General features: G+C 41.7%; 2 protein-coding genes across 2 annotated transcripts in view; both read left to right on the plus strand.

The window, feature by feature from the left end:
* H1-1 (H1.1 linker histone, cluster member) overlaps window positions 1–25,717 on the plus strand; it is a 263,156-nt gene that overhangs the window by 34,513 nt on the left and 202,926 nt on the right. The window lies entirely within an intron of this gene.
* Window positions 5,071–25,717, plus strand: part of SLC17A2 (solute carrier family 17 member 2) — a 40,993-nt gene continuing 20,346 nt past the window's right edge. The window contains exons 1-3 of the mRNA XM_088831501.1: window positions 5,071–5,300; window positions 5,575–6,314; window positions 15,843–16,035. The gene's annotated coding sequence lies outside the window, so the exon portion shown is untranslated. The remainder of the gene's footprint in view (window positions 5,301–5,574; window positions 6,315–15,842; window positions 16,036–25,717) is intronic.

Below are 25,717 nucleotides of genomic sequence, written 5' to 3' on the forward strand. Positions count from 1 at the left end.
TCACAGTCAGACACCAGAAACAGCAAATGGGAGCCACGCATGGCCCAGCAGCGAATGACCTTAGCTGGGAGCTGTCTGAGGCCTGGGAACCATCACCTGCAGTGTGCTCTGTGGATGGAAGACTGTGGGATCTGGGGTGGAGTACTTGGTACCTCAGCTTCAGCCTCTCTAGTTCAAAATAAGGGCAAAAATACTAATATTGTCCCCACTTAATTTAGATTTATTATTTAATGGGGGAAAAAATAGTTCAAAATAAGACCCTGCTCCATGTATAGCCTTAGGTGTGGTGGTGGTGGTTTAGTCACTAAGTTGTATTCAACTCTTGCGACCCCATGGGGTGTAGTCTGCCAGGCTCCTCTGTCCATGGGGATTCTCCAGGCAAGAGTACCGGAATGGGTTGCCATTTCCTTTTCCAGGGGATCCTACTGACCCAGGAATTGAACCTGGGTCTCCTGCACTGCCGGCAGATTCTTTACCAACAGAGCTATGAGGGAAGCCCAGCCTTAGGTGTAAGAGGTATTATGATAAATGCACAATAAGTGTTTGCTTAGGAAATAAGTGTATGTTGTGACTCAAGGAAGACAGGAAGGAAGGCTGAGGACACAGGCAAGAGAAGTTAAATTTGTTGTTCTGGTTAAATTATTTGTGACTTTGAGGTCTGGGATGAAAGCACTTTCCTCCAAGGCAAGTTGTATTTGCTTTTGCCTGGTGGCTTGAGTACTACCAGTCAAGAAGTAAACTCACTTCGAGGGTTGAGGATTTTTTGCTTTTGTTTTGCTGTTTGTTTGTTTGTTTTGATAACCCAAATGATGTGAAATTTCACCCCAAATATGTATAAAAATTGGCTTCTGGTTACAACTTACCAGAACTTACAACTTACAACTTACTCTCTCTTTCTTTTCTTTGTGCCTGCCTCAGCACCAGAGTTCTCAGAGGTCTTTCAGTTTCCAGGTGGTGAGATGGGTTTACTTCTAGTTCACCTTTATCACCCTTTGGGATCTCAATTTTATTCGTGGTAGTGGAGGTGTCTTCTTTTAGACATATCACCTTTGCAGGATCTGGGCTTTGATTTTAGACTATATTTTCTAATGTAAACAGTTTAAGCTATAAATTTCCCTCTAGGCACTGTTTAGTTGCCTCTCACAAAGCTATATATGCCTTATTTTCACTACTCTATAGTGCAGCGATGGACCGCACAGAAGCATGGCTGAAAGGAGCTACCCCTTGCCCAAGGTCAGGGGCGGCGGCCGAGAGGAGCAACCCCACGTCCAAGTAGTGGCGGCTGGGCGGGCGCGGGAGGGCTGAGAGGAGCTACTCCATGTTCAGTGTCAGGAGGGCCGGCTGTGAGGAGATACCCCGCGTCCAAGGTAAGGAGTAGCGTCTGCGCTTTGCTGGAGCAGCCATGAAGAGAAACCCCACGACCAACGGAAGAGAAACCCAAATAAGATGGTAGGTATTGCGAGAGGGCATCAGAGGGCAGACACACTGAAATCATAATCACAGAAAACTAGTCAATCTGATCACACAGACCACAGCCTTGTCTAACTCAATGAAACTAAGCCTTGCTGTGTGGGGCCACCCAAGACGGGTGGGTCATGGTGGAGAGGTCTGACAGAATGTGGTCCACTGGAGAATGGAATGGCAAACCACTTCAGTGTTCTTGCCTTGAGAACCCCCAACAGTATGAAAAGGCAAAATGATAGGATACTGAATGAGGAACTCCCCAGGTCGGTAGGTGCCCAGTATGCTACTGGAGATCAGTGGAGAAATAAATCCAGAAACAATGAAGGGATGGAACCAAAGCAAAAACAACAACCAGTTGTGGATGTGACTGGTGATAGAAGGAAGGTCGATGCTGTAAAGAGCAATATTGCATAGGAACCTGGAATGTTAGTTCCATGAATCAAGGCAAATTGGAAGTGGTCAAACAGGACATGGCAAGAGTGAACATTGACATTCTAGGAATCAGCAAACTAAAATGGACTGGAATGGGTGAATTTAACTCAGATGACCATTATATCTGCTACTGTGGGCAGGAATCCCTTAAAAGAAATGGAGTAGCCATCATGGTCAACAGAAGAGTCCAAAATGCACTACTTGGATGCAATCTCAAAAACGACAGAATGATCTCTGTTCGTTTCCAAGGCTAACCATTCAGTATTACAGTAATCCAAGTCTATGCCCCAACCAGTAATGCTGAAGAAGCTGAAATTGAACGGTTCTATGAAGACCTACAAGATCTTTTAGAAATAGCACCCAAAAAAGATGTCCTTTTCCTTATAGGGGACTGGAATGCAAAAGTCGGAAGTCAAGAAACACCTGGAGTAACAGGCAAATTTGCCCTTGGAGTACGGAATGAATCAGGGCAAAGGCTAATAGAGTTTTGCCAAGAGAACACACTGGTCATAGCAAACACCCTCTTCCAACAACACAAGAGAAGACTCTGCACATGGACATCACCAGATGGTCAACACTGAAATCAGATTGATTACATTCTTTGCAGCCAAAGATGGAGAAGCTCTATACAGTTAGCAAAAATAAGACTGGGAGCTGACTGTGGCTCAGATCATGAACTCCTTATTGCCAAATTCAGACTTAAATTGAAGAAAGTAGGGAAAACAACTAGACCATTCAGATATGACCTAAATCAAATCCCTTATGATTATACAGTGGAAGTGAGAAATAGATTTAAGGACTAGATCTGATAGATCTGATAGATAGAGTGCCTGGTTGTACAGCAGACAGGGATCAAGACCATTCCCATGGAAAAGAAATGCAAAACAAACAAAATGGCTGTCTGGGGAGGCCTTACAAATAGCTGTGAAAAGAAGAGAAGTGAAAAGCAAAGGAGAAAATGAAATATATAAGCATCTGAATGCAGAGTTCCAAAGAATAGCAAGGAGAGATAAGAAAGCCTTCCTCAGCAATCAATGCAAAGAAATAGAGGAAAACAACAGAATAGGAAAGACTAGAGATCTCTTCAAGAAAATTAGAGATACCAAGGAAATATTTCATGCAAAGATGGTCTTGATAAAGGACAGAAATACTATGGACCTAACAGAAGCAGAAGATAATAAGAAGAGGTGGCAAGAATACACAGAAGAACTGTACGAAAAAGATCTTCACGACCCAGATAATCACAATGGTGTGATCGCTCACCTAGAGCCATACATCTTGGAATGTGAAGTTGAGTGGGCCTTAGAAAGCATCACTATGAACAAAGCTAGTGGAGGTGATGGAATTCCAGTTGAGCTATTTCAAATCCTGAAAGATGATACTGTGAAAGTGCTGCACTCAATATGCCAGCAAATTTGGAAAACTCAGCAGTGGCCACAGGACTGGAAAAGGTCAGTTTTCATTCTAATCCCAAAGAAAGACAATGCCAAAGAATGCTCAAACTACCACACAATTGCACTCATCTCACACGCTAGTAAAGTCATGCTCAAAATTCTCCAAGCCAGGCTTCAGCAATATGTGAACTGTGAACTTCCAGATGTTCAAGCTGGTTTTAGGAAAGGCAGAGGAACCAGAGATCAAATTGCCAACATCTGCTGGATCATGGCAAAAGCAAGGGAGTTCCAGAAAAACATCTATTTCTGCTTCATTGACTATGCCAAAGCCTTTGACTGTGTGGATCACAATAAACTGTGGAAAATTCTAAAAAAGATGGGAATACCAGACCACCTGACCTGCCTCTTGAGAAACCTGTATGCAGGTCAGGAAGCAACAGTTAGAACTGGACATGGAACAACAGACTGGTTCCAAATAGGAAAAGGAGTACGTCAAGGCTGTATATTGTCACCTTGCTTATTTAACTTATATGCAGAGTACATAATGAGGAACACTGGGCTGGAAGAAGCACAAGCTGGAATCAAGATTGCCGGGAGAAATATCAATAACCTCAGATATGCAGATGACACCACCCTTATGCAGAAAGTGAAAAGGAACTAAAAAGCCTCTTGATGAAAGTGAAAGAGGAGAGTGAAAAAGTTGGCTTGAAGCTCAACATTCAGAAAACTAAGATCATGGCATCTGGTCCCATCATTTCATGGGAAATAGATGGGGCAACAGTGGAAACAGTGTCACACTTTATTTTTTTGGGCTCCAAAAACTGCGGATGCTGATTGCAGCCCTGAAATTAAAAGACGCTTACTCCTTGAAAGGAAAGTTATGACCAACCTAGATAGCATATTCAAAAGCAGAGACATTACTTTGCCAACAAAGGTCCGTCTAGTCAAGGCTATGGTTTTTCCAGTGGTCATGTATGGATGTGAGAGTTGGACTGTGAAGAAAGCTGATCGCCAAAGAATTGATACTTTTGAACTGTGGTGTTGGAGAAGACTCTTGAGAGTCCCTTGGACTCCTAGGAGATCCAACCAGTCCATTCTAAAGGAGATCAATCCTGGGTGTTCATTGGAAGGCCTGATGCTAAAGCTGAAACTCCAATACTTTGGCCACCTCATGTGACAAGTTGACTCACTGGAAAAGAGTCTGATGCTAGGAAGGATTGGGGGTAGGAGGAGACGGGGACGACAGAGAATGAGATGGCTGGATGGCATCACCAACTCGATGGACATGAGTTTGAGTGAACTCCGGGAGTTGGTGATGGACAGGGAGGCCTGGCGTGCTGTGATTCATGGGGTCACAAAGAGTCAGACATGACTGAGCGACTGAACTGAACTGAACTGAACTTACCTAAGTGTTACTACCAGTTCAGTTCAGTTCAGTTCAGTTCAGTCGCTCAGTCGTGTCCGACTCTCCGCGACCCCATGAATCACAGCACGCCAGGCCTCCCTGTCCATCACCAACTCCCGGAGTACACTCAAACTCATGTCCACAGAGTCGGTGATGCCATCCAGCCATCTCATTCTCCGTCGTCCCCTTCTCCTCCCGCCCCCAACCTTTCCCAGCATCAGAGTCTTTTCCAGTGAGTCAACTCGTCGCATGAGGTGGCCAAAGTATTGCAGTTTCAGCTTTAGCATCAGTCCCTCCAATGAACATCCAGGATTGATCTCCTTTAGAATGGACTGGTTGGATCTCCTTGCAGTATAAGGGACTCTCAAGAGTTACAAAGAAACAATTCTTGTACTAATTATTCTTGATGTTCACTAGAGGGGAAAGACTTTAACAGTCCCTCACTGAGTTCCCTCTCTTGCTGCAACTTTGGTTGAAGAAGTCAGCCTGGTTTCTCTCTCTCTCTCTCAGTGAAAACTTTTCACGATGATGGAATGTTCTCTCTCTGGGCTTTCATATAGCCACCAATCACTGCGGCTATTAAGCAATTTAAATATGGCTAAGAGGTGTGAGACGGAGAAGGCAATGGCAAGCCACTCCAGTACTCTTGCCTAGAAAATCCCATGGATGGAGGAGCCTGATAGGCTGCAGTCCATGGGGTCACTCAGGCACGACTGAGTGACTTCACTTTTCACTTTCACACATTGGAGAAGGAAATGGCAACCCACTCCAGTGTTCTTGCCTGGAGAATCCCAGGGATGGGTGAGCCTGGTGGGCTGCCATCTATGGGGTCGCACAGAGTCAGATATGACTGAAGCGACTTAGCAGCAGCAGCAAGAGGTGTGAGAAACAGAATTTTGAAATCTATTTAATTGTAATTAAAGTGGCCATTCATGGGGTCGCAAAGAGTCGGACACGACTGAGCGACTGAACTGAACTGAACTGAAAGTGGCCACATGTAATAGTCACAATCATATTCCACAACACAGCTACATTCAATGCATTCTAAATTCCAACCTATTTCTTTTCTCTCTAGAGAAGACTCCATGACCTGTTGAAATCAGTGGCAACCAGTGCACTGCACAGAGACTCAGGAGAGGTAAAGTTCCAGCACTGTGGGAAAATTCTGATCACTTCATCTCTGGGTCTAGTTTCAATATTGGAGCTTTATAGGAAAAGTCATGGCCTCAAAGAAGATGAGGGAGGAAGCCACCTGCTCCATCTGCCTGCACCTGATGACTAACGCAGTGAGCATCAGCTGTGGACACAGCTACTGCCATGTGTGCATTGTGAGCTTCTTTGAGAACCTCTACCAGATGAAACCATGGCTGAAGATATTCTCCTGTCCTCAATGTCGAGCACCATTTAACCTGGCGAGCCTCTGACCCAACAAGCAGCTGGGAAATCTCATCGAAGTCATCAAAAAGATGGACCAGGAAATGTCATGTGAGGAACATGAAGAGAAGCTCCACCTGTTCTGTGAAGACGAGGGCCAGCTCATCTGCTGGCTCTGTGATCATGGACCACAGCACAAAGGGCATGTCACAGCTCTGGTGGAAGAAGCATGCCAAGGCTACAAGGTGAGTGGTGGCCCACAGGGCTTCGTCAAGTACCTGGCCTTATGTTGCCCCCTGAGACCTGAGAAGGAAATGGCAACCCACTGCAGTGTTCTTGCCTGGAGAATCCCAGGGACTGGGGAGCCTGGCAGGCTGCCATCTATGGGGTCACACAGAGTCGGACACGACTGAAGCGACTTAGCAGCAGCAGCAGCAGCAGCAGTCCTTTCAGGTTAAAAATGCTACTATATTAGATAAACCACTGGCTGCTCTAATAAAAAGGAAAATACATAAAAAATAGAAACATGAAAAAGCACATACTGGAATAATTTTGAGAGCAATTTGAAGAATTATTTGCAAATAAAATTGAAAATCTTAATTAAATGACTTTTTCAAAAGAAACTAAATGACCTAACTGACTCAAGAAGGGGAAAGAAAAGGTAAACAGACTAATACATAAAAATGTAATTCAGAAAGTTACGGAATTCCGATTAATATTTAGGAAAAAAGCAAAACAAAGAGCAGATGGTTTTATGGTTGCACTTTTTTCTAAAGACAGCAACGCCTTGTGCCCCTGCAGATTCAGTTAAGTTCTATAGAATAGAAAACCCAAATGGACAGTGACTGAAACAAGTTCTCTCTCTCATGAAGAAGCAGTCCAGATGTGGAAGTACAGAAAATCCAGTCTACGGCTGGTATGGCAACTCCATGAAATTGCCAAGCCTTCTAGCAATCCTCTCACTATCCCTAGGATGCAAGGCAGTTTCTAAAGCTCCAGCCATCACACCTGCATTCCAAGCTTTAAGATGGAAAGAGAGACACAGAACTAGAGCAAAGGGCGTGCATTCAAGAGCTATCTTTTACTACCTACCCTACAACCTTCTGCTTTAATGCGATTAGCCAGAATTTGTCCAAAGCCACTTTCCTCCTTGTCCACCTTGATAAGGCAGTAATGAACTTGGGCAGCTTAGCTCCACCTTGTTAGAATTCTGAGCAAGACTCATCAGAGGGCTACAGGGAATGTGACTCCCACACTCACCCAACCCAATGTCTCACGTCAGTCTGGAAAACCCTCTCATAGCAGGCAGAATCTGTGGACAGCATCTGGTACATATTTAGCCAAGAAACAGAAGAAGAGATGTGCGCTGGTGCCCCTTCCTCATACCTTTTTGATACCCCATGCCCTGTAATGGCTTGAGGTGTTAGGTACGTGAAGTGTGTGTGGTGCTGCAGCAGAAGACCGGAGACGCAGGACAGAGCAGGAGTAACAGGGTAGCAACTGAGAGAAGCAGAGAACAGATGACACAGTGTCTGTTCTCAGGCAAAGTTCAAATTCCTCACAATGGCCTAAAAGGCAAACTGTGGCCCACAGACCTTGCCTTCCTGGATTAATAGTCTGCTCTTCCACTTCTCACCTTTCATATACAGCAGCCTTCTCTTTGGTCCTAGATAATGCCAAGGTCATTCTGGCCCGAGAGCCTTTGAGCATAATATGTTCTAGGATCAGAGTAGTCTTTTCCATATCTGCCTTTTCTGAAGCTGGGTGAGCTCATTTCAATCACCAGCTTGGCAGACAGGAAGTATTAGGGAATTAACATCCCAGGAGGAAAACTTCAACTGAAGAGGGAATGGTGTGGGTGGATAAAGCTTCACCAAATGAGCTTCAGACAAACAATTCTGAGATCCTATGGACATCCAGGAGATGGAAGCAAGCGCTCAAAGTGGGAAACAGGTCAGGAAGGCACTTGAGACTGCCTTTTCCATCTTCTATGATACAGCCTCCCTATTCCAGCACCCTGCATCGTAGCTACCACCTTCTCCTACATCCAGGTCTCAGCTAAATGTTTCAGTGTCATGGGACTTCCCTGTGGTCCAGTGGCTAAGACCCCATGCTTATCATTCAGGGAACCCAGAATCGATCCCTGGTTAGGGAACCAGATCCCATATGCGACAGTGAAGAATGCTGCAACTGAAGATTCCACATGCCACAACGAAGATCCCATGTGCCACAATTAAGACCTGGCGCAGCCAAATAAATATTAACAAAGAATAATTTTTCAGAGACAGCAACCACTGCCACTTCCCCCTCTCTTTTCCTTTTTCAATATATAAATATGGAAATAGCTTTAGATATTAAATGATTAACAGATATATTTCATGGAATACTGTAAAATATAGTAATAATACTCTTAGTTCTAAGGAATGCACACTCCAAACCACCATCCCCATATGTATGTTTGATCTTGCTGGGGAATCAGATTGGAGAATCTTTCTCAGGAGATGGGAATGGAGACTGCTAAGTGAAAACATCACTGGAGCCTAGACCACTTCATTAAACCTCATTTCTGTTTCCTAATGTAGGAAAGGGAGGGATATAAAAATGGAAAAAATGGAGGGGAGATGGGGAGAGAACAAGGATCTGGATGTATCTAGGATTTGGTACACAGCATGGGTTGCTTCTCTTGAAGGACAGGCAGAATTAACACTGTCCTAGAAGACTAATTCATGGCCATTCACTAAGCATGTGCCAATTTTTGATGAGTATCAAACCACCCCAAAACTTAGTTGCTTAAAACTGCTACCATTTGTTCCCTTACAATTCTGTAGTGGTTCTCGTAGTCAGGGTTAAATTCTCCTGGGTCTTCTCAGGTGTTTCCATCAACTGGAGAGTTGACTGGTGTTGGGTGATATGGGATAGCCTCACCTGCAAGTCTGGCAGTTGGCAGGCTATTGACTTGGGCGCTTTAACTTCCAACAATGAGCTCAGTATCTTTCATAACATGGGAGTTTCAGGGTTGTGAGAGAATCAAGATGTGTACAAGCTGCACTATGCCAGGCTATTTTCAACCATCTGCTTGGGTCACATTTGTTAAATCACTTGGTCAAACTCAGATTCAAGAGACAGAGAAAAAATTAAACTCCACTTCTTGATGGAAGGAGAAGCTACAAAGTCACATTGCAAAGAGCAATGAGATAAGATAAATTTAGGAAATTTATTTGAACTGATAGTTCAAATATATTATAATTTTTACTATGATTTTTACATTGTAGATTAATTTAGAAGTATGTTGCTTAATTTCCACAAATTGGGGGCTTATGTGATCTTAGTTCCTTGAGCAGGGTTGGAACCCAGGCTCTGGCAGTGAAAGCACTGGAATCCTAACCGCTGAACTGCCAAGGAATTCCCAAGACAACAGATGCTATCTCATTTAAGTTCCTTTAACTTTATTGACTTGTATAGTGGCCCAGAATATGTCTATCATTATGATTATAACCATATGTACTTGAATGTGGATGCAGATATTCAGCAAAATTCAGTATAATGTTCTTTAAATACCAATTTGTTCAAGGTGATAGGGTTTTTCAGTCTTCTGTGACTTTTTAGATGTTCTATCTAGTTATTATATCACTACTGAAAGAAAGGTATTAAAATCTCCAACTGGGATTATAGAATTGCTTGTTTTTCCCTTTAATTCTTTCCATTTTTGCATCATGTATTTTGAAGGCTTGTCATTAAGCTCCTACACATTTATGATTATGTTTTCTTGATGAAAAAACTAACCCTTTTATCAATACAGAATTGGAAATGCTGTCTTAAACTCTATTTTTTTTATTAATATAGCTACTCCAGTCTTTTTATGCTTACTGTTTGCATAAGTGTGAAGTGTTAGTAATTCAGTAGTCAGTCGTGTCCTACTCTTTGCGAACATGTAGACTGTAGCCCATCAGGCTCCTCTGTCCATGGAACTTTCCAGGCAAGAATACTGGAGTGGTCAGCCATTCCCTTTTCCAGGGAATCTTTCCAACCCAAGGATTGAACCCTGGTCTCTACATTGCAGGCAGGTTCTTTACCGTCTGAGCCACCAGTGATGCCCTTACTATAGTACCTGTTTTTCTATACATTTATTTAAGACTTATCTGTGTTTTTGTATTTCAGGTCTTTTTCTTCTAGCTAATATATGTTCAGTTCTGGCATTTTAAAAATCCATTCTGATAATCTTTACCTTTTATTGGAGTATTTAAACAATTAACATTTAACATTAACCTTTATTCTTCTTCCCTTACTATACTGGCTGCTGCTACTGCTGCTGCTAAGTCGCTTCAGTCGTGACCGACTCTGTGCGACCCCATAGATAGCAGCCCACCAGGCTCCCCTGTCCCTGGGATTCTCCAGGCAAGAACAGTGGAGTGGGTTGCCATTTCCTTCTCCAATGCATGAAAGTAGAAAGTGAAAGTGAAGTCACCCAGTCGTGTCCAACTCTTAGCGACACTGTGGACTGCAGCCCGCCAGGCTCTTCCATCCATGGAATTTTCCAGGCAAGAGTACTGGAGTGGGGTGCCATTGCCTTCTCTGACTATACTGGCTAGGACCTCCAAATAGTGAATATAAACTGAAATAGTTGGCATCCTAGTTTTATTTCTAATCTGGGGGGAAAGACAGAGGTGGAAAAAATTTTGATAATTTGTCATTTCATATATTTCTTGTTATTACTGTTTTCGTTTACATTGAAAAGCATCATTACATTTTGCATTTATTAATAGGATAAGAATAGTTTCCAGGAAAATATCACACAACATCTGTCAATTTTGCTTCTTTCTTTCACATTTTATATAAGTTTCATAAGGAAGACATTATTTAAAGTAGACATTGGTTCAATTCCTGGGTCAGGAAGATCTCCTGAAAAAGGACATGCCAACCCACTCCAGTATTCTTGCCTGGAAAATCCCATGGACAGAGGAGCCTGGTGGGCTACGGTCCATGGGATCACAAAAAGTTGGTCACAGCTGAAGTGACTTAGCGCACACACACATTAATGTTTTACCCGTCTTCTCAGTGCCTTACCTGTTTATACATTTACCAGTAGATGGCACTCTCACATTTATGTCCCCATGGAGTACTTCTTCGACAGTACATTTAAAAAAATGTAAATTTAATCTGGTTCTTATAAATGATTTTAAGTGATTCATACTAACAATGATAATTGAATCCTGTCATTTAAAATGTAAGCATTTATTAACATAATGAGCATTTATTGAACAGCTTTTTCAGTACTTTTGCCTGGAAAATCCCATGGATGGAAGAGCGTGGTAGGCTACAGTCCATGGGGTCGCAAAGAGTCAAACACGACTGAGCAACTTCACTTTCACTTTCTTTTTTATGGCAGACACTAGGAATCCTAGGAATATATCAACTAAAAAAAATTTACTTCCTTTAAAAATTTCCAGAAAGTTAAAATATTTTTTTAAATTAATTCAGATATGACCTAAATCAAATCCCTTATGATTATACAGTGGAAGTAAGAAATAGATTTAAGGGTCTAGATCTGATAGATAGAGTGCCTGATGAACTCTGGACGGAGGTTCGTGACATTGTACAGGAGACAGGGACCAAGATCATCCCCATGGAAAAGAAATGCAAAAAAGCAAAATGGCTGTCTGAGGAGGCCTTACAAATAGCTGTGAAAAGAAGAGAAGTGAAAAGTAAAGGAGGAAAGGAAAGATATAAGCATCTGAATGCAGAGTTCCAAAGAATAACAAGGAGAGATAAGAAAGCCTTCCTCAGCGATCAATGCAAAGAAATAGAGGAAAACAACAGAATAGGAAAAACAAGAGATCTTTTCAAGAAAATTAGAGATATCAAGGGAACATTTCATGCAAAGATGGGCTCGATAAAGGACAGAAATGGTATGGACCTAACAGAAGCAGAAGATATTAAGAAGAGGTGGCGAGAATACACAGAAGAACTGTACAAAAAAGATCTTCACGACGAAGATAATCACGATGGCGTGATCACTCACCTGGAACCAGACATCTTGGAATGTGAAGTCAAGTGGGCCTTAGAGAGAATCACTACGAACAAAGCTAGTGGAGGTGATGGAATTCCAATTGAGCTATTTCAAATCCTGAAAGATGACACTGTGAAAGTGCTGCACTCAATATGCCAGCAAATTTGGAACACTCAGCAATGGCCACAGGACTGGAAAAGGTCAGTCTTCATTCCAATCCCAAAGAAAGGGAATGCCAAAGAATGCTCAAACTACCACACAATTGCACTCATCTCACACGCTAGTAAAGTCATGCTCAAAATTCTCCAAGCTAGGCTTCAGCAATATGTGAATCGTGAACTTCCAGATGTTCAAGCAGGTTTTAGAAAAGGCAGAGGCACCAGAGATCAAAATGCCAACATCCGCTGGAATATGGAGAAAGCAAGAGAGTTCCAGAAAAACATCTATTTCTGCTTCATTGACTATGCCAAAGTCTTTGACTATGTGGATCACAATAAACTGTGGAAAAATTCTGAAAGAGATGGGAATCCCAGACCACCTGACCTGCCTCTTGAGAAACCTGTATGCAGGTCAGGAAGCAACAGTTAGAACTGGACATGGAACAACAGACTGGTTCCAAATAGGAAAAGGAGTACGTCAAGGTTGTATATTGTCACCCTGCTTATTTAACTTAAATGCAGAGTACATCATGAGGAATGCTGGGCTGGAAGAAGCACAGGCTGGAATCAAGATTGCTGGGAGAAATATCAATAACCTCAGATATGCAGATGACACCACCCTTATGGCAGAAAGTGAAGAGGAACTCAAAGGCCTCTTGATGAAAGTGAAAGAGGAGAGTGAAAAGTTTGGCTTGAAGCTCAACATTCAGAAAACTAAGATCATGGCATCTGGTCCCATCACTTCTTGGGAAATAGGTGGGGAGACAGTGGAAACAGTGTCAGACTTTATTTTGGGGGGCTCCAAAATCACTGCAGATGCTGATTGCAGCCATGAAATTAAAAGATGCTTACTCCTTGGAAGAAAAGTTATGACCAGCCTATATAGCATATTAAAAAGCAGAGACATTACTTTGCCAACCAAGGTCCGTCTAGTCAAGGCTATGGTTTTTCCCGTGGTCATGTATGGATGTGAGAGTTGGACTGTGAAGAAAGCTGATCGCCGAAGAATTGATGCTTTTGAACTGTGGTGTTGAAGACTCTTGAGAGTCCCTTGGACTGCAAGGAGATCCAACCAGTCCATTCTAGAGGAGATCAATCCTGGGTATTCATTGGAAGGACTGATGTTAAAGCTGAAACTGCAATACTTTGGCCACCTCATGCGACAAGTTGACTCACTGGAAAAGACTCTGATGCTGGGAGCGATTGGGGGTAGGAGGAGACGGGGACGACAGAAAATGAGGTGGCTGGATGGCATCACCGACTCGATGGACATGAGTTTGAGTGAACTCTGGGAGTTGGTGATGGACAGGGAGGCCTGGCGTGCTGTGGTTCATGGGGTCACTAAGAGTCGGACACGACTGAGCGACTGAACTGAACTGAACTGAATTATATTCTAAATGTTACACAAGCTAAGAAAAAGTATTGAGGCTGAGGAGGAAAAATGAAGCAAAAACTCCTGGCAGAACCTGGATACTTCTGCAGAGGTGATAACCTCTGAGCTATGTTCTGAAGAAGTGGAAGTTCACCAAGAGAAGGGAGCTCAGGATTACAGAAAAACTCTTGTTGAAAGATCAGGGTCATTAAAAATATTCCTTATTATGTAAATACAGTGAGGTTCCAGGACTGAGAGCATGGGCTTCATGAGGAGGGTTGCTTTCACAGAAATCCGGGCATCTAGCAGAACTCACATCTGCTTCCTCCCCTCTCCTGTGCACGTTTCCCTTATGCAGTGATTACATGACTGGAAAAATTCAGTACCACCATTGATCCAGAGTGCTGGGGGAAGGCGAAGAATGAACCTGTTTGTTTTCTCTGAGCTAGGCTCTTGCTCTTTTTCACCCAATCCCCTCCTCTTGAAGGGGCCCAGACAGCCTAAGTCCAGATCCCAAGGACCTCTTAACTGCAGACAGAACCTGATTCCTTCCAGAGAGGAACTAAAACCCTTCGCTAACTCTTCCGTTCCGTTCAGTCACTCAGTCGTGTCCGACCCTTTGCGACCCCGTGGACTGTAGCCTATCAGGCTTCTCCGTCCATGGGATTCTCCAGGCAAGAATACTAGAGTGGGTTACCATCTCCTTCTCCAGGGGATCTTCCCGACCCAGGGATCGAACCCGGGTCTCCCGCATTGGAGGCAGACACTTTAACCTCTGAGCCACGTAGCCACAATCAAACTCAATCTCAGCTTCCCTTCCTGTAAGTCTCCACCTCTAGGAAAACTCCTCCACATTCTAATACCTTTCAGGGGCACAGAGGTGCCTAAAACAGTATGAGAGATAAAGAGTGGTCCCCATAAGGACATGGGACCAGAGACAGGCTCACTACTGGACATCTGGAGCTGATATTAGACTCTATGGCTCATGGGTATTAGTTATTGCTGCAAAATGAATTGCTAGCAACTTAGTGGCTTGAAATAATGAATATTTATTCTTATCCAATGTCTGTAGGTGAGTTCAGGCATGGCTTAGCTGGGTTCTCTGCTTCAGGGTCTCACCTGGCTACAGATCAGGTGCTGGATGAACCTAAATTCTCATCAGAAGTGTAATGGGGGAGATATCTACTTCCAAGCTCCCTTGAGTTGTTGGCAAAAATCCAGTTCCTTGTAGAAGAAGAATTGAAGGTTTAAATTTCTTTGTGGAGGCTGCCTCAGCTCCAATAGTCTCCTAGTTTCTGACTTTGTAGGGGTCTCCTAATAAAACCGCCTGCTTCCTCTAAACCAGCAAGAGAGAAAGAGAGCAAACGTGTTATAAGATGGAAGATAATATAGCATATAACATAATACACTCATGGAAATGACATCCCATCACCTGTGCCATATTCTGTTGGTTGGAAGAAAATCCCAGCTCACTCACACTCACACTCAAGAGCACGAACACAGGCATGAACACGAGGAGACGGATCACCGAGGTCATCTTAGAATCTAACACATGATGAAATAGGCGGCAGATCAATCTTCGACTGATGACATTCAGGGCTATGGGCCTTAGAAAGATAGAGTCCTGAGGGGGCAGGGGTACAAACACAGACTAAGGCTGATGACTGGGACCTCAGTCAAGCTGCCCACAGGATCAGAGACCAGATTTGAGATAATCAAAATACTATCACAGGGCAGGAAACTTGGAATGCTAGGGCAAGACCTGGAGTGGTTCTGGAACATAAACGTTAAAATGCAGATGCAGGCAACACAAAAAATTCTAGACAGCTTAAGCTTAGCCCCAAGGGAGACACAGGAGGGAAGAGAGAGACTGAGAAGGAGACATAAATAAAAACACTGTCTTTTGGTTTGTGCACCAAAATTTCAAAATTTAAGATTATAGACCTAAAAGAGAGAAGTCAGACTCAACAAATGGAACATGAATTTACTTTAAGAGAAAATAATTTCAAAGTCAGACAATGATAGCTATGTTTGGACTGCTTAAGGAAATAAATGAAAGATTAACTTTTAATTAAAATCACCAGGAAATTATGAAACTGAAATAAATAGAAATTAAATAAGAAAGGTTGACTATTTTTAAAATTTAGAAATCCTAGGGAAACTATAGGCATTGAAAAAATAAACTTTATTGCTAAATAAATTTTTGACTAACTATTATTCTTGCAACGAACTATAGATGAAATACAGTGGAAGAGTATAAGAGCATTTCTTTCTACATAAAGGAGCCTGGTGGGCAACAATCCATGAGCTCACAAAGAATTGGACATAACTGAGCGACTGACAAAGTAGCAATGGCCCAGCATGGGAACTGGTATCATCTGGAAGCATGATATAAATGCTAAACCTCAGGCCCACCCAGACTCACTGAGGTATTTAACAGTTTAATAAGTTCACTGTGTAATTCATATGCATGTTAAATTTAAGAAGTGCTATTTTAGGACAGTGGAAGAACATTTTGAGAGATTTGTTCAGAACACAGAACAGAAAGACAAAGAAAACCATACATATTGAACACATATATGTATGTACGTGTACATACACACAGACAAATGTGTCCATATGTATATTCACACAAACACACACACACAATTCTATATGCATAGACTATAACTATTGCTTTTTTTTTTGTAGTCACCTTTTTGTTTAGTGTTACAGGTTTCTTTTAGCATCTCACTAGTTACCCAAACCAGATAACCAAAGTTAACAGTCTGGTCTGGCTCATAGAATCTCATACAAAAATACTCAGAGAGTTTTCTTGGGTAAATAAATTAGAAATTGGATAAATAAAAAATTTAGAAAAAGTTAATCTCTTTCTATGTATTCTATATTTGCTTTACTCATTTAAAATTGCCTGACATTGTTCAAAATCTTCCAGGTCAAATGATACAGATGCAACTCATTCTTTTAAGCTGTTGCTTAATTTTCTATGATAAGGCTGCCTCACAGTGTTTTCTGTTAGTCCCACTGATATGCATTTAGGCTATTTCCAGTTTGTCCTTCCATCTTTTCTTCTTCTAGTTGGATTTTTACTGAAATCTGTCCATTAATTCACAGAGGATTAATATATTTATGATATTAAGTTCTCCCACCCAGTCATATAGTATAGAGTGCCATTTAGCCAGATCTTGTTTTAAATCTTTTAGTGCAATTTTATTGTTTTCTTCCTTTGAATCATACTGTCCTTGTTCAAATAATTCCTTAAAATTTTAGAGTTTTTGTTACTATGGAATATTAAAAGTCTCTTTCAATTTCTATTCTTGGCTAGTTATTTCTACTATTGAGAAAAGCAATTGATTTTTTTTTTAATGTTTGTCATGTTTCCAGTCAGTTGACCAAATTTCCTTCATGCCTGTGTACTTTAATCCCCAGTGATGTTGAACAATTCTAATTCACCACACCACGTCTCTATGACCTTGTTCTTTCTGGAAGTTCCTTCCTCTATATTATTACTGACTCTTTCACACCACTCATGAAGACGGACCTCCTCCAGGAGGCCTTCCTCTGACACCCTTGTGTTGACAGGGGGTCCTTATTTGTTGTCTCCTAGTGCTTTGTGCACACTTTTTTTTAAAAAATAATTTTTTTATTTTTATTTTGGGCTGTGCTGGGTCTTTGGTGCCACTTGGGTTTTTCTCTGGTTGTAGAGAGTGGGGGCTACTCTCTCGCTGTGGTACGCAGGCTTACTGTGGTGGCTTCCCTTGTTGCAGAGCATGGGCTCTAGAGCAAGAGGGCTCCAGAGTTTCAGCACGTGGGCTTCAGTGGTTGTGGTTTCCCAGCCCTAGAGCACAGGCTCAGTAGTTGTGGTGCTCAGGCTTATTTGTTCCCCGGCCTGTGGGATCTTCTCTGGTCAGGGATCAAACCTGTGTCTCCTACATTCCCTGAGTCACCAGGGAAGCCCTTTGTGCATGCATGTATTAGTTTTTATTACTTTTCATCCTGGTTATCTGCCTTTGTGTGTAGTCTGATTCTGGACGCCAAACTCTGTGGAGTCATGGGTCAGGTCTTAAACAAACTGATATTCTTGTTCCTGTCTGGGACATATCAATTCTCAAAAAACAGTGAGGAATTGAACTTCTCTGACTAGAAACAGTCGGCAATGCCAGGCCAAAGAGACTTAACTTTTTAAGATTCTGATCTTTTCCGCCACACTACTCTTGATATTTATAAATAAGTTGTATATACGTATTAAGTGTGGTGCTCACTGAGCTGATTTACACTTTATTATGTAAAAATCAAGATGGTGGCTAAGGAGTTTGAACCAGTTGCAGAAGTCTTGATTTTTAATGGCAAATGTGACTCAAGAATTCATCTGTTCAGTGAATTAATGTTTATTAAACATATACTATAGGCCAGATACTGTGCCAAGAGCTGTGGATATACCAGTTCTCAAAATACACAAGATTCCTTCAGGGAGCTTGAAAAATCCAACTATAGGATTAAATTTAAACAAAATATGTAACTTGAAAAATATATTTTGAATCTTACTCTGGCATTGGACACTGTTGAAGACTCTTTCCTTACCATATTTAGTCCTTTTATGGCAGATCCAGTCTCAAATACTTTTTCCACAAGGGCTGCTACCAGGTCATGCTTTTCAATTTCAGGAAAGAAGGTACTGTTGTTTTATTTCTTCATGCTACTTATCCACTTTTGAAAAGTAGAGTGTGGTAGGCTGAGTAATGGCATCTGAAGATTTTCACATCGTAATCCCTGGAAACAGTGAATATGTTAACGTGCGGTAAAGGGGACTCTGCATATGTGATTAAGGATTTTGAGACCTGAAGATTATCCCATATTTTTCAAGTGATCCAATATAATTATCAATACAAGTTTCCTTATAAAGAGGGAGGTAGGAGGTCAGAGGTAGAAAGATTTGAAGATGTTATGCTGCTGCCTTTAAAGATGGAGGAAGCAGCCATAAGCCAAGGAAACCAGGTGACATGAAAAGCCAGAAAACGTTAAAAAAAAAAAAAAAAAAGATTCTACCCTAAAGCCTCCAAGGAGAGTGTGGCCCTGATGACATCTTGAGTTTTGGCCCAGTGAAACCCATTTTGGACTTCTGATCTCTAGAACTGTAAGAATAAATCTGTGTTGTGTAATTAATAAGTCACTAAGTTTGTGGTCCGTCTAGTCAAGGCAATGGTTTTTCCCGTGGTCATGTATGGATGTGAGAGTTGGACTGTGAAGAAAGCTGATCGCCGAAGAATCGATGCTTTTGAACTGTGGTGTTGGAGAAGACTCTTGAGAGTTCCTTATACTGCAAGGAGATCCAACCAGTCCATTCTAAAGGAGATCAATCCTGGATGTTCATTGGAGGGACTGATGCTAAAGCTGAAACTCCAATACTTTGGCCACCTCATGAGACGAGCTGACTCACTGGAAAAGACTCTGATGCTGGGAAAGGTTGGGGGCGGGAGGAGAAGGGGACGACGGAGAATGAGATGGCTGGATGGCATCACCGACTCTGTGGACATGAGTTTGAGTGAACTCCGGGAGTTGGTGATGGACAGGGAGGCCTGGCGTGCTGTGATTCATGGGGTCGCGGAGAGTCGGACACGACTGAGCGACTGAACTGAACTGAACTGAAGTTTGTGGTAATTGATTACGCAAAAAATAGAACACTAATACAGAGGAACCAAGTAGCTAAGCTAAGGTGCTAGCTCCAGTTGGCTCCTTGAGGGACTATGGAGAGATTAACTGGGACAAATAAACTCAATAAGGCAGTCTGAAGCTAATAAAGGCAGAAACAGCAGGACTTTACCTCATTTTATAAGGGCTGAGAGTCTAACTGGAAATACCCAGTAGCAACTACAGTCCAAAATTTAAGAATCTCAAATAAAACACAACTGCAGTTACTTCCCTAGTGGTGCAGTTGTTAAGACTCCATGCTTCCAATGTAAGGGGCACAGGTTTGGCCCCTGGTTGGGGAAATAAGATCTCACATACCTTGTGGCCAATAAATAAATAAATAAAAACCCAAGTACAAGTACGAGGAGTCAGGTAGAGACTGGATTAGAAAGAGCACAGATAATAAGCAGGAAGGTTGGATGCAGGGCAACTTTGTAGAGAGATGTCAGAGTAGCCAAAGTTCACATTTATTAAGCTGTGGACACCAAATGCTTAAGGAAAGCCTAGCTGATTTGTGTGTGTGTGTGCTCAGTTGTGTCTGACTCTGCAACTCTGTGGACTGTAGCCTGACAGTCTCTTCTGTTTAGAGTTCTCCAAGCAATAATAGTGGAGTGGGTTGCCATTTCCTTCTCCAGGGGATCTACTGGACCAAGGGATCGAACCCATGTCTCCAGAATTGGCAGTTGGATTATTTTCCACTGAGCCACCTGGGAATCCCCTAGCTGATTTAACAGAACCCTTTAATGGGAAAATATCTCATTTATTGAGGGCCTACTGCGTGCATGCCTGCATGCTAAGTTACTTCATTCATGTCCACTCTGTGAGATTCTATGGACTGTAGCTCTCCAGGCTTGTCCATCCATGGCGATTCTCCAGGCAAAAATACTGGAGTGAGTTGCCATGTGAGGACCTACTACTGGTTAGCATATGTATTTAATTTTATTTGCCTAGTAACCCCATGAATTGAACATTATAACCCTTGCTTTACTGAGATTGTTGTTGTTTAGTCGCTAAGTCATGTCTGACTCTTGGCGACCCCTTAGACTGTAGCCTCCAAGACTCCTCTGTCCACGGGATTTCCCAGGCAAGACTACTGGAGTGGGTTGCCATTTCTTTCTCCAGGGGAACTTCCCAACCCAGGGATCAAACCCGAGTCTCATGCATTGGCAAGTGGATTCTTTGCCATTGAACCACCAAGGAAGCTTTTACTAAAGCAGAAACCAATACAGAAGAGTTAAATGACTTGTCCAAGGCCACAGAAAACACTAGGAAGTGAAGAAGGGGTTAACCTCATCTCTCCAGTTCCAGGAGCCCTGCTCTTTCTTCCATGCCATGCTGCCTTCTTTTCAGGAAAAAAGGTTTGTTGACTTTGTCGGCTGTCTGAAGAGTTCAAAGCGGGAAAACATGGTGTCATCTTTTGAGATATTCATTTTATCAGTGAGAACTTGAAAATGAAGTTAAAAATTAAGCGGCAAAGCCAACCTCAGGCTCTCTGCTCTGAGAATGTACGGCTAAACCTGATTCAGTCTGCCTGCCATGTGACACATTATTTATCCTTGTGAAATTGTGGAATTATTTGAAAAGGAAGAAGGGATGAAAATGCCTTCTTTCTTAAAGGTAGCCTTTTAGTCTAGGGCTTACAATACTGATTTAATGGTGAAGGTAAGTGCATTTCTTCTTTTGGGGTTGGAAGATAATTACTAATCTGAGATCTGTTAAAGGGTGGGAACAGTTTGAGGGGAAGTCAGAGGAAAAACATTGTCAGCAGCATAAGGATCTCCCTCTGGGAAAGGTTCCTGGTTTCAAAACGAAGAAGAGACTTTCTAAAAAAAATGCAATCAATTCAATCAAGACCCTAGAGCAAGACTTGAGAGGCCACCAGTGCCAATGGACTCTGTGGACAATGGTCACTTCTCCAAGGATTCCGTGAGTATTTACTGCAACACCTTGATGAGTCAGACAGGCTTTGGCTGCAGAATAAAACACTGGATCAGAACTAACAAGGTTTGAAGTTGGGGACTGTGACTCATGGAGTAGACAATGGCAACCCACTTCAGTACTCTTGCCTGGAAATTCCCATGGACGGAGGAGCCTTGTGGGCTGCAGTCCATGGGGTTGCTAAGAGTCAGACCGACTTAGTGACTTCACTTCCACGCACTGGAGAAGGAAATGGCAACCCACTCCAGTATTCTTGCCTGGAGAATCCCAGGAATGGGGGAGCCTGGTGGGCTGCCATCTATGGGGTCACACAGAGTCAGACATGACTGAAGCGACTTAGCAGCAGCAGCAACTGTGACTCATTAACCTTTTCAGATTTCTGTATATAGTTGAAATTGTCTCTCAGAAACAGGAAAATATGAACAAAGTTGTGAATAAGGTTGAGGCAAGAAAACTTGTATACTTGTGGAGATCACCTGGTTTGTGGCTCTCATTGTGCAACTGAGGAAAGGTGTCCAGAGAGATTGTGGTTGGTACCTATCAGTGCTATGATGGAAAGCCGGGGACAAAGACCCATGGAAGGTGCCCTCTCCCAACCTGCCCAGGGAAATTCCCAATTCCATAGCATAAATGGACTCATACAGGCTTGGAAGACACAGCCTGTGGTCATTGCTTGGAGGAAAGGTGCTCAGGCACTCCTGTGTCATCTTTTATGAGTGGAGGTGAATACCCTGTGGGCAGGGCCCCAGTTGCACCTTAATTTTGATATAACCCTGCCTGCTAAGATTAGCCACTATTAGTGCTTGGTACACTTTTTTTTTTCATGATTACATGCATATGAATTAACAGCATGATGGAAAGGATCTACTGAAATAGATAATTTTATTCCCGAACTGCCAATCTTTCAGAAAGGTAAACAAGTGATAAAAAGAGGTCTCAGTTTTGCTAACATGGGATAAATTGCTTCTTTGCATGTTCTTTGATGTTTGTAGCAAGGTACATCCCTTCCTCCTCCATCTTCTAGATTCTAGTCCAGAAGACCCCAGTTCTAAAAGGAAGCATTTAAATCCAATTTAGCAATCAATAAAAAGCATTTTTATAGAAAGATATTTCATTTACTATAAACTTGTATTTATTAATATGAGAGGGCACAAGTGCCAATCTTGTGACTGCTATTATTCCTGTTGTTAATATCAATAACATTTTGCAGTGTATAATATTTTACATTGAGAAGGTATGTCTCATTCTTTTGTTTTCATTTTCAACAGTTCAATGAAGTAACATTATCCCCATTTTTCCTATGAAACAGTGAAAGTTCTGGGATCTTATAAAATCTGTTCTGGTTTACTCAAGACTGAATGACAGAGAAAAACTTGGTCCTTGGATACCCTTTGAACTGCAGGTTCCTGCTCTTTCAACCACATGTAACATTTACTCTGAGTAAACTAGGGGACTCGGCTAATAGAGATGATGCAAGAAAGGCTCAATATTAAGGGAAATCTAACTGGTCATGGAACAACAGACTGGTTCCAAATAGGAGAAGGAGTACGTCAAGGTTGTATATTGTCACCATGCGTATTTAACTTATATGCAGAGTACATCATGAGGAACGCTGGGCTGGAAGAAGCACAAGCTGGAATCAAGATTGCTGGGAGAAATATCAATAACCTCAGATATGCAGATGACACCACCCTTAAGGCAGAAAGTGAAGAGGAACTAAAAAGCCTCTTGATGAAAGTGAAAGAGGAGAGTGAAAAGTTTGGCTTGAAGCTCAACATTCAGAAAACTAAGACCATGGCATCTGGTCCCATCACTTCATGGGAAATAGGTGGGGAAACGGTGAAAACAGTGTCAGACTTTATTTTTTTGGGCTCCAAAATCACTGCAGATGGTGATTGCAGCCCTGAAATTAAAAGATGCTTACTCCTTGGAAGGAAAGTTATGACCAACCTTGACAGCATATTCAAAAGCAGAGACATTACTTTGCCAACCAAGGTCCATCTAGTCAAGGCTATGGTTTTTCCTGTGGTCATGTATGGATGTGAGAGTTGGACTGTGAAGAAAGCTGATCGCCAAAGAATTGATGCTTTTGAACTGTGGTGCTGGAGAAGACTCTTGAGAGTCCCTTGGACTGCAAGGAGATCCAACCAGTCCATTCTAGAGGAGATCAATCCTGGGTGTTCATTGGAAGGCCTGATGCTAAAGCTGAAACTCCAATACTTTGGCCACCTCATGCGATGAGTTGACTCACTGGAAAAGAGTCTGATGCTAGGAGGGATTGGAGGTGGGAGGAGACGGAGACGACAGAGAATGAGATTGCTGGATGGCATCACCGACTCGATGGACATGAGTTTGAGTGAACTCCAGGAGTTGGTGATGGACAGGGAGGCCTGGCGTGCTGTGATTCATGGGGTCGCAAAGAGTCGGACACGACTGAGCGACTGAACTGACTGACTGAACAGCAATAGAAACAAAATGATAACAAAATAGTGAGTTCTAGACTACCAATAAGAGAAGAAAAAAATCTTATCTTTTGCTGATGCCTAAATCGTTTGTCTATATTATTAATTTTATACCAGATACAATTCTGTTTTGTGTTATGAAGTTATTGTTAAGTTATAGAATTTTCCTTTAAATTAATTTTAATTCAATTTTTGTATGTCTATTTGCAACTTTAACTTAATTTTAATTCAATTTTTCTATGTCTATTTGCAACTTTAACAGTAGGACATTTCTTTGAAATGTCACTCGTAAGTAGGAACACCCTTGACAATGTTTATGATTAGGCTAAAAATCATTCCACTGTCTTTAAGTGATATCAGTTATGCCAGTTCACAGATCCCATACTTTTATATGCTTCTGTGATTATTTTAGAAAAATAGGTTCCATTACTATGTCACAGAAGGAGCCTCGTTTAGAATGGTTTGGGATGTCTGACTGATTTCTGTATTTGTCTCATACTAGGATGCAGGGAAATTAACAACAGAAGTTAACTGTTGAGACAAAATTTAAAATAGCATTTGAAACCATGAAAGCTAAGGTAGGGATGGCAGCAGATGGAAGGGAAGGACAACTGAAATCATAGGTTTGTGTTATAATTTCACTAACCAAAAAAGCAAGAAAGAGGAGTCTTCTTTATTTCTTTATAAATATTTGAAGCTCAACCTGAAAGTATTTCCATCAGCAAATTTCCTTCTGGAATAAATGATTAAAACTTAATTTAAAATCATAGACAAGCAAGAAGGATATACTGTAGAGCACAGGGAATTACAGCCATTATCTTGTAATAACCTAGAATGGAGGCTAATCTGCAAAAGTGCTGAATCCCTATGCTATACACCTGAAACTATTATAATATTGTAAATCAACTATATTTCAATTTTAAAAACAACTTAAAATTATATAAATTTCTGTCTAGAATACCTTACAATGAAACTACCCTATTGCATTTTAAACATGTGCTTAAAATGTGAACATAAAGAGGAAGTCATATTAACAGGTAGAAAAAAGCAGCAGTCTGGGCATCAGGGGACCTGGTACTGACTCAGTAAACTCTGTGACTTGAAGTAATTTTCCAAACTTTCTATACATCAGTCTTCTTATTAAAAATAAATAAAACAAACATTTGGGTTAGAGACTCTTTGAATCTCTTTCAGCTCTAGAGTTCTGTTTGTAAGACTGGTTGGAGTGGTTGATGAGAAAACTTTGAGTATAAATATTTGTAGCTGCACATACAGTTAAAAAGTTGCCTTCAGCCAAGTCTTGGACTCTTACATAACAAGAGAGATCAAATAGAAAATAGTCCAAACTCCAGGTCAATCAGGTGGCCACTCCAGTTTCTTCAGCTGGGATCTGAGTGTTGAGTCCTGAACTGAATTCCTGATGTCATCCAGATGTTAGTAGAACTGGGAAGTCTTCCAAAATAGAGCAAAAGTCAACATATTTCCTGGTGTTATCTTGTTAGCAACTGGCCATCTATTTTGTCTCTTATAATAGAAAAAGAAAATTTTAAAACTTAAATGGAGTGATCTTGTTCTCAGAACCGTAGAGACATTTGGCAAGCAGAAAACTATCTTGACTATGCTGTATGAAGCCTCATCATTGTTCTTTCAAAGACACCTTAGCTTTTTCTGAGTGTAAAATAAGTAACTACTAATTGTTTATAATCAAATCCCTTACGATTATACAGTGGAACAGACAAATAGATTCAAGGAATTAAATGTGATAGACAGAGTGCCTGAAAAACTATGGACAGAAGTTTGTGACATTGTACAGGCAGCAATGATCAAGACCATCTCCAAGAAAAAGAAATTCAAAAAGGCAAAATGGTTGTCTGAGGAGGCCTTACAAATAGCTGTGAAAAGGAGAGAAGTGAAAGGCAAAGGAGGAAAGGAAAAATATACCCATCTGAATGTAGAGTTCCAAAGAATAGCAGGAAGAGATAAGAAAGCCTTCCTCAGTGATCAATTCAAAGAAATAGAGGAA

Source organism: Moschus berezovskii, chromosome 23 (genome assembly GCF_049115385.1).
Source record: "Moschus berezovskii isolate FMDL1 chromosome 23, NW_MosBer_1.0, whole genome shotgun sequence".
NCBI classification, from domain to species: Eukaryota; Metazoa; Chordata; class Mammalia; order Artiodactyla; family Moschidae; genus Moschus; species Moschus berezovskii.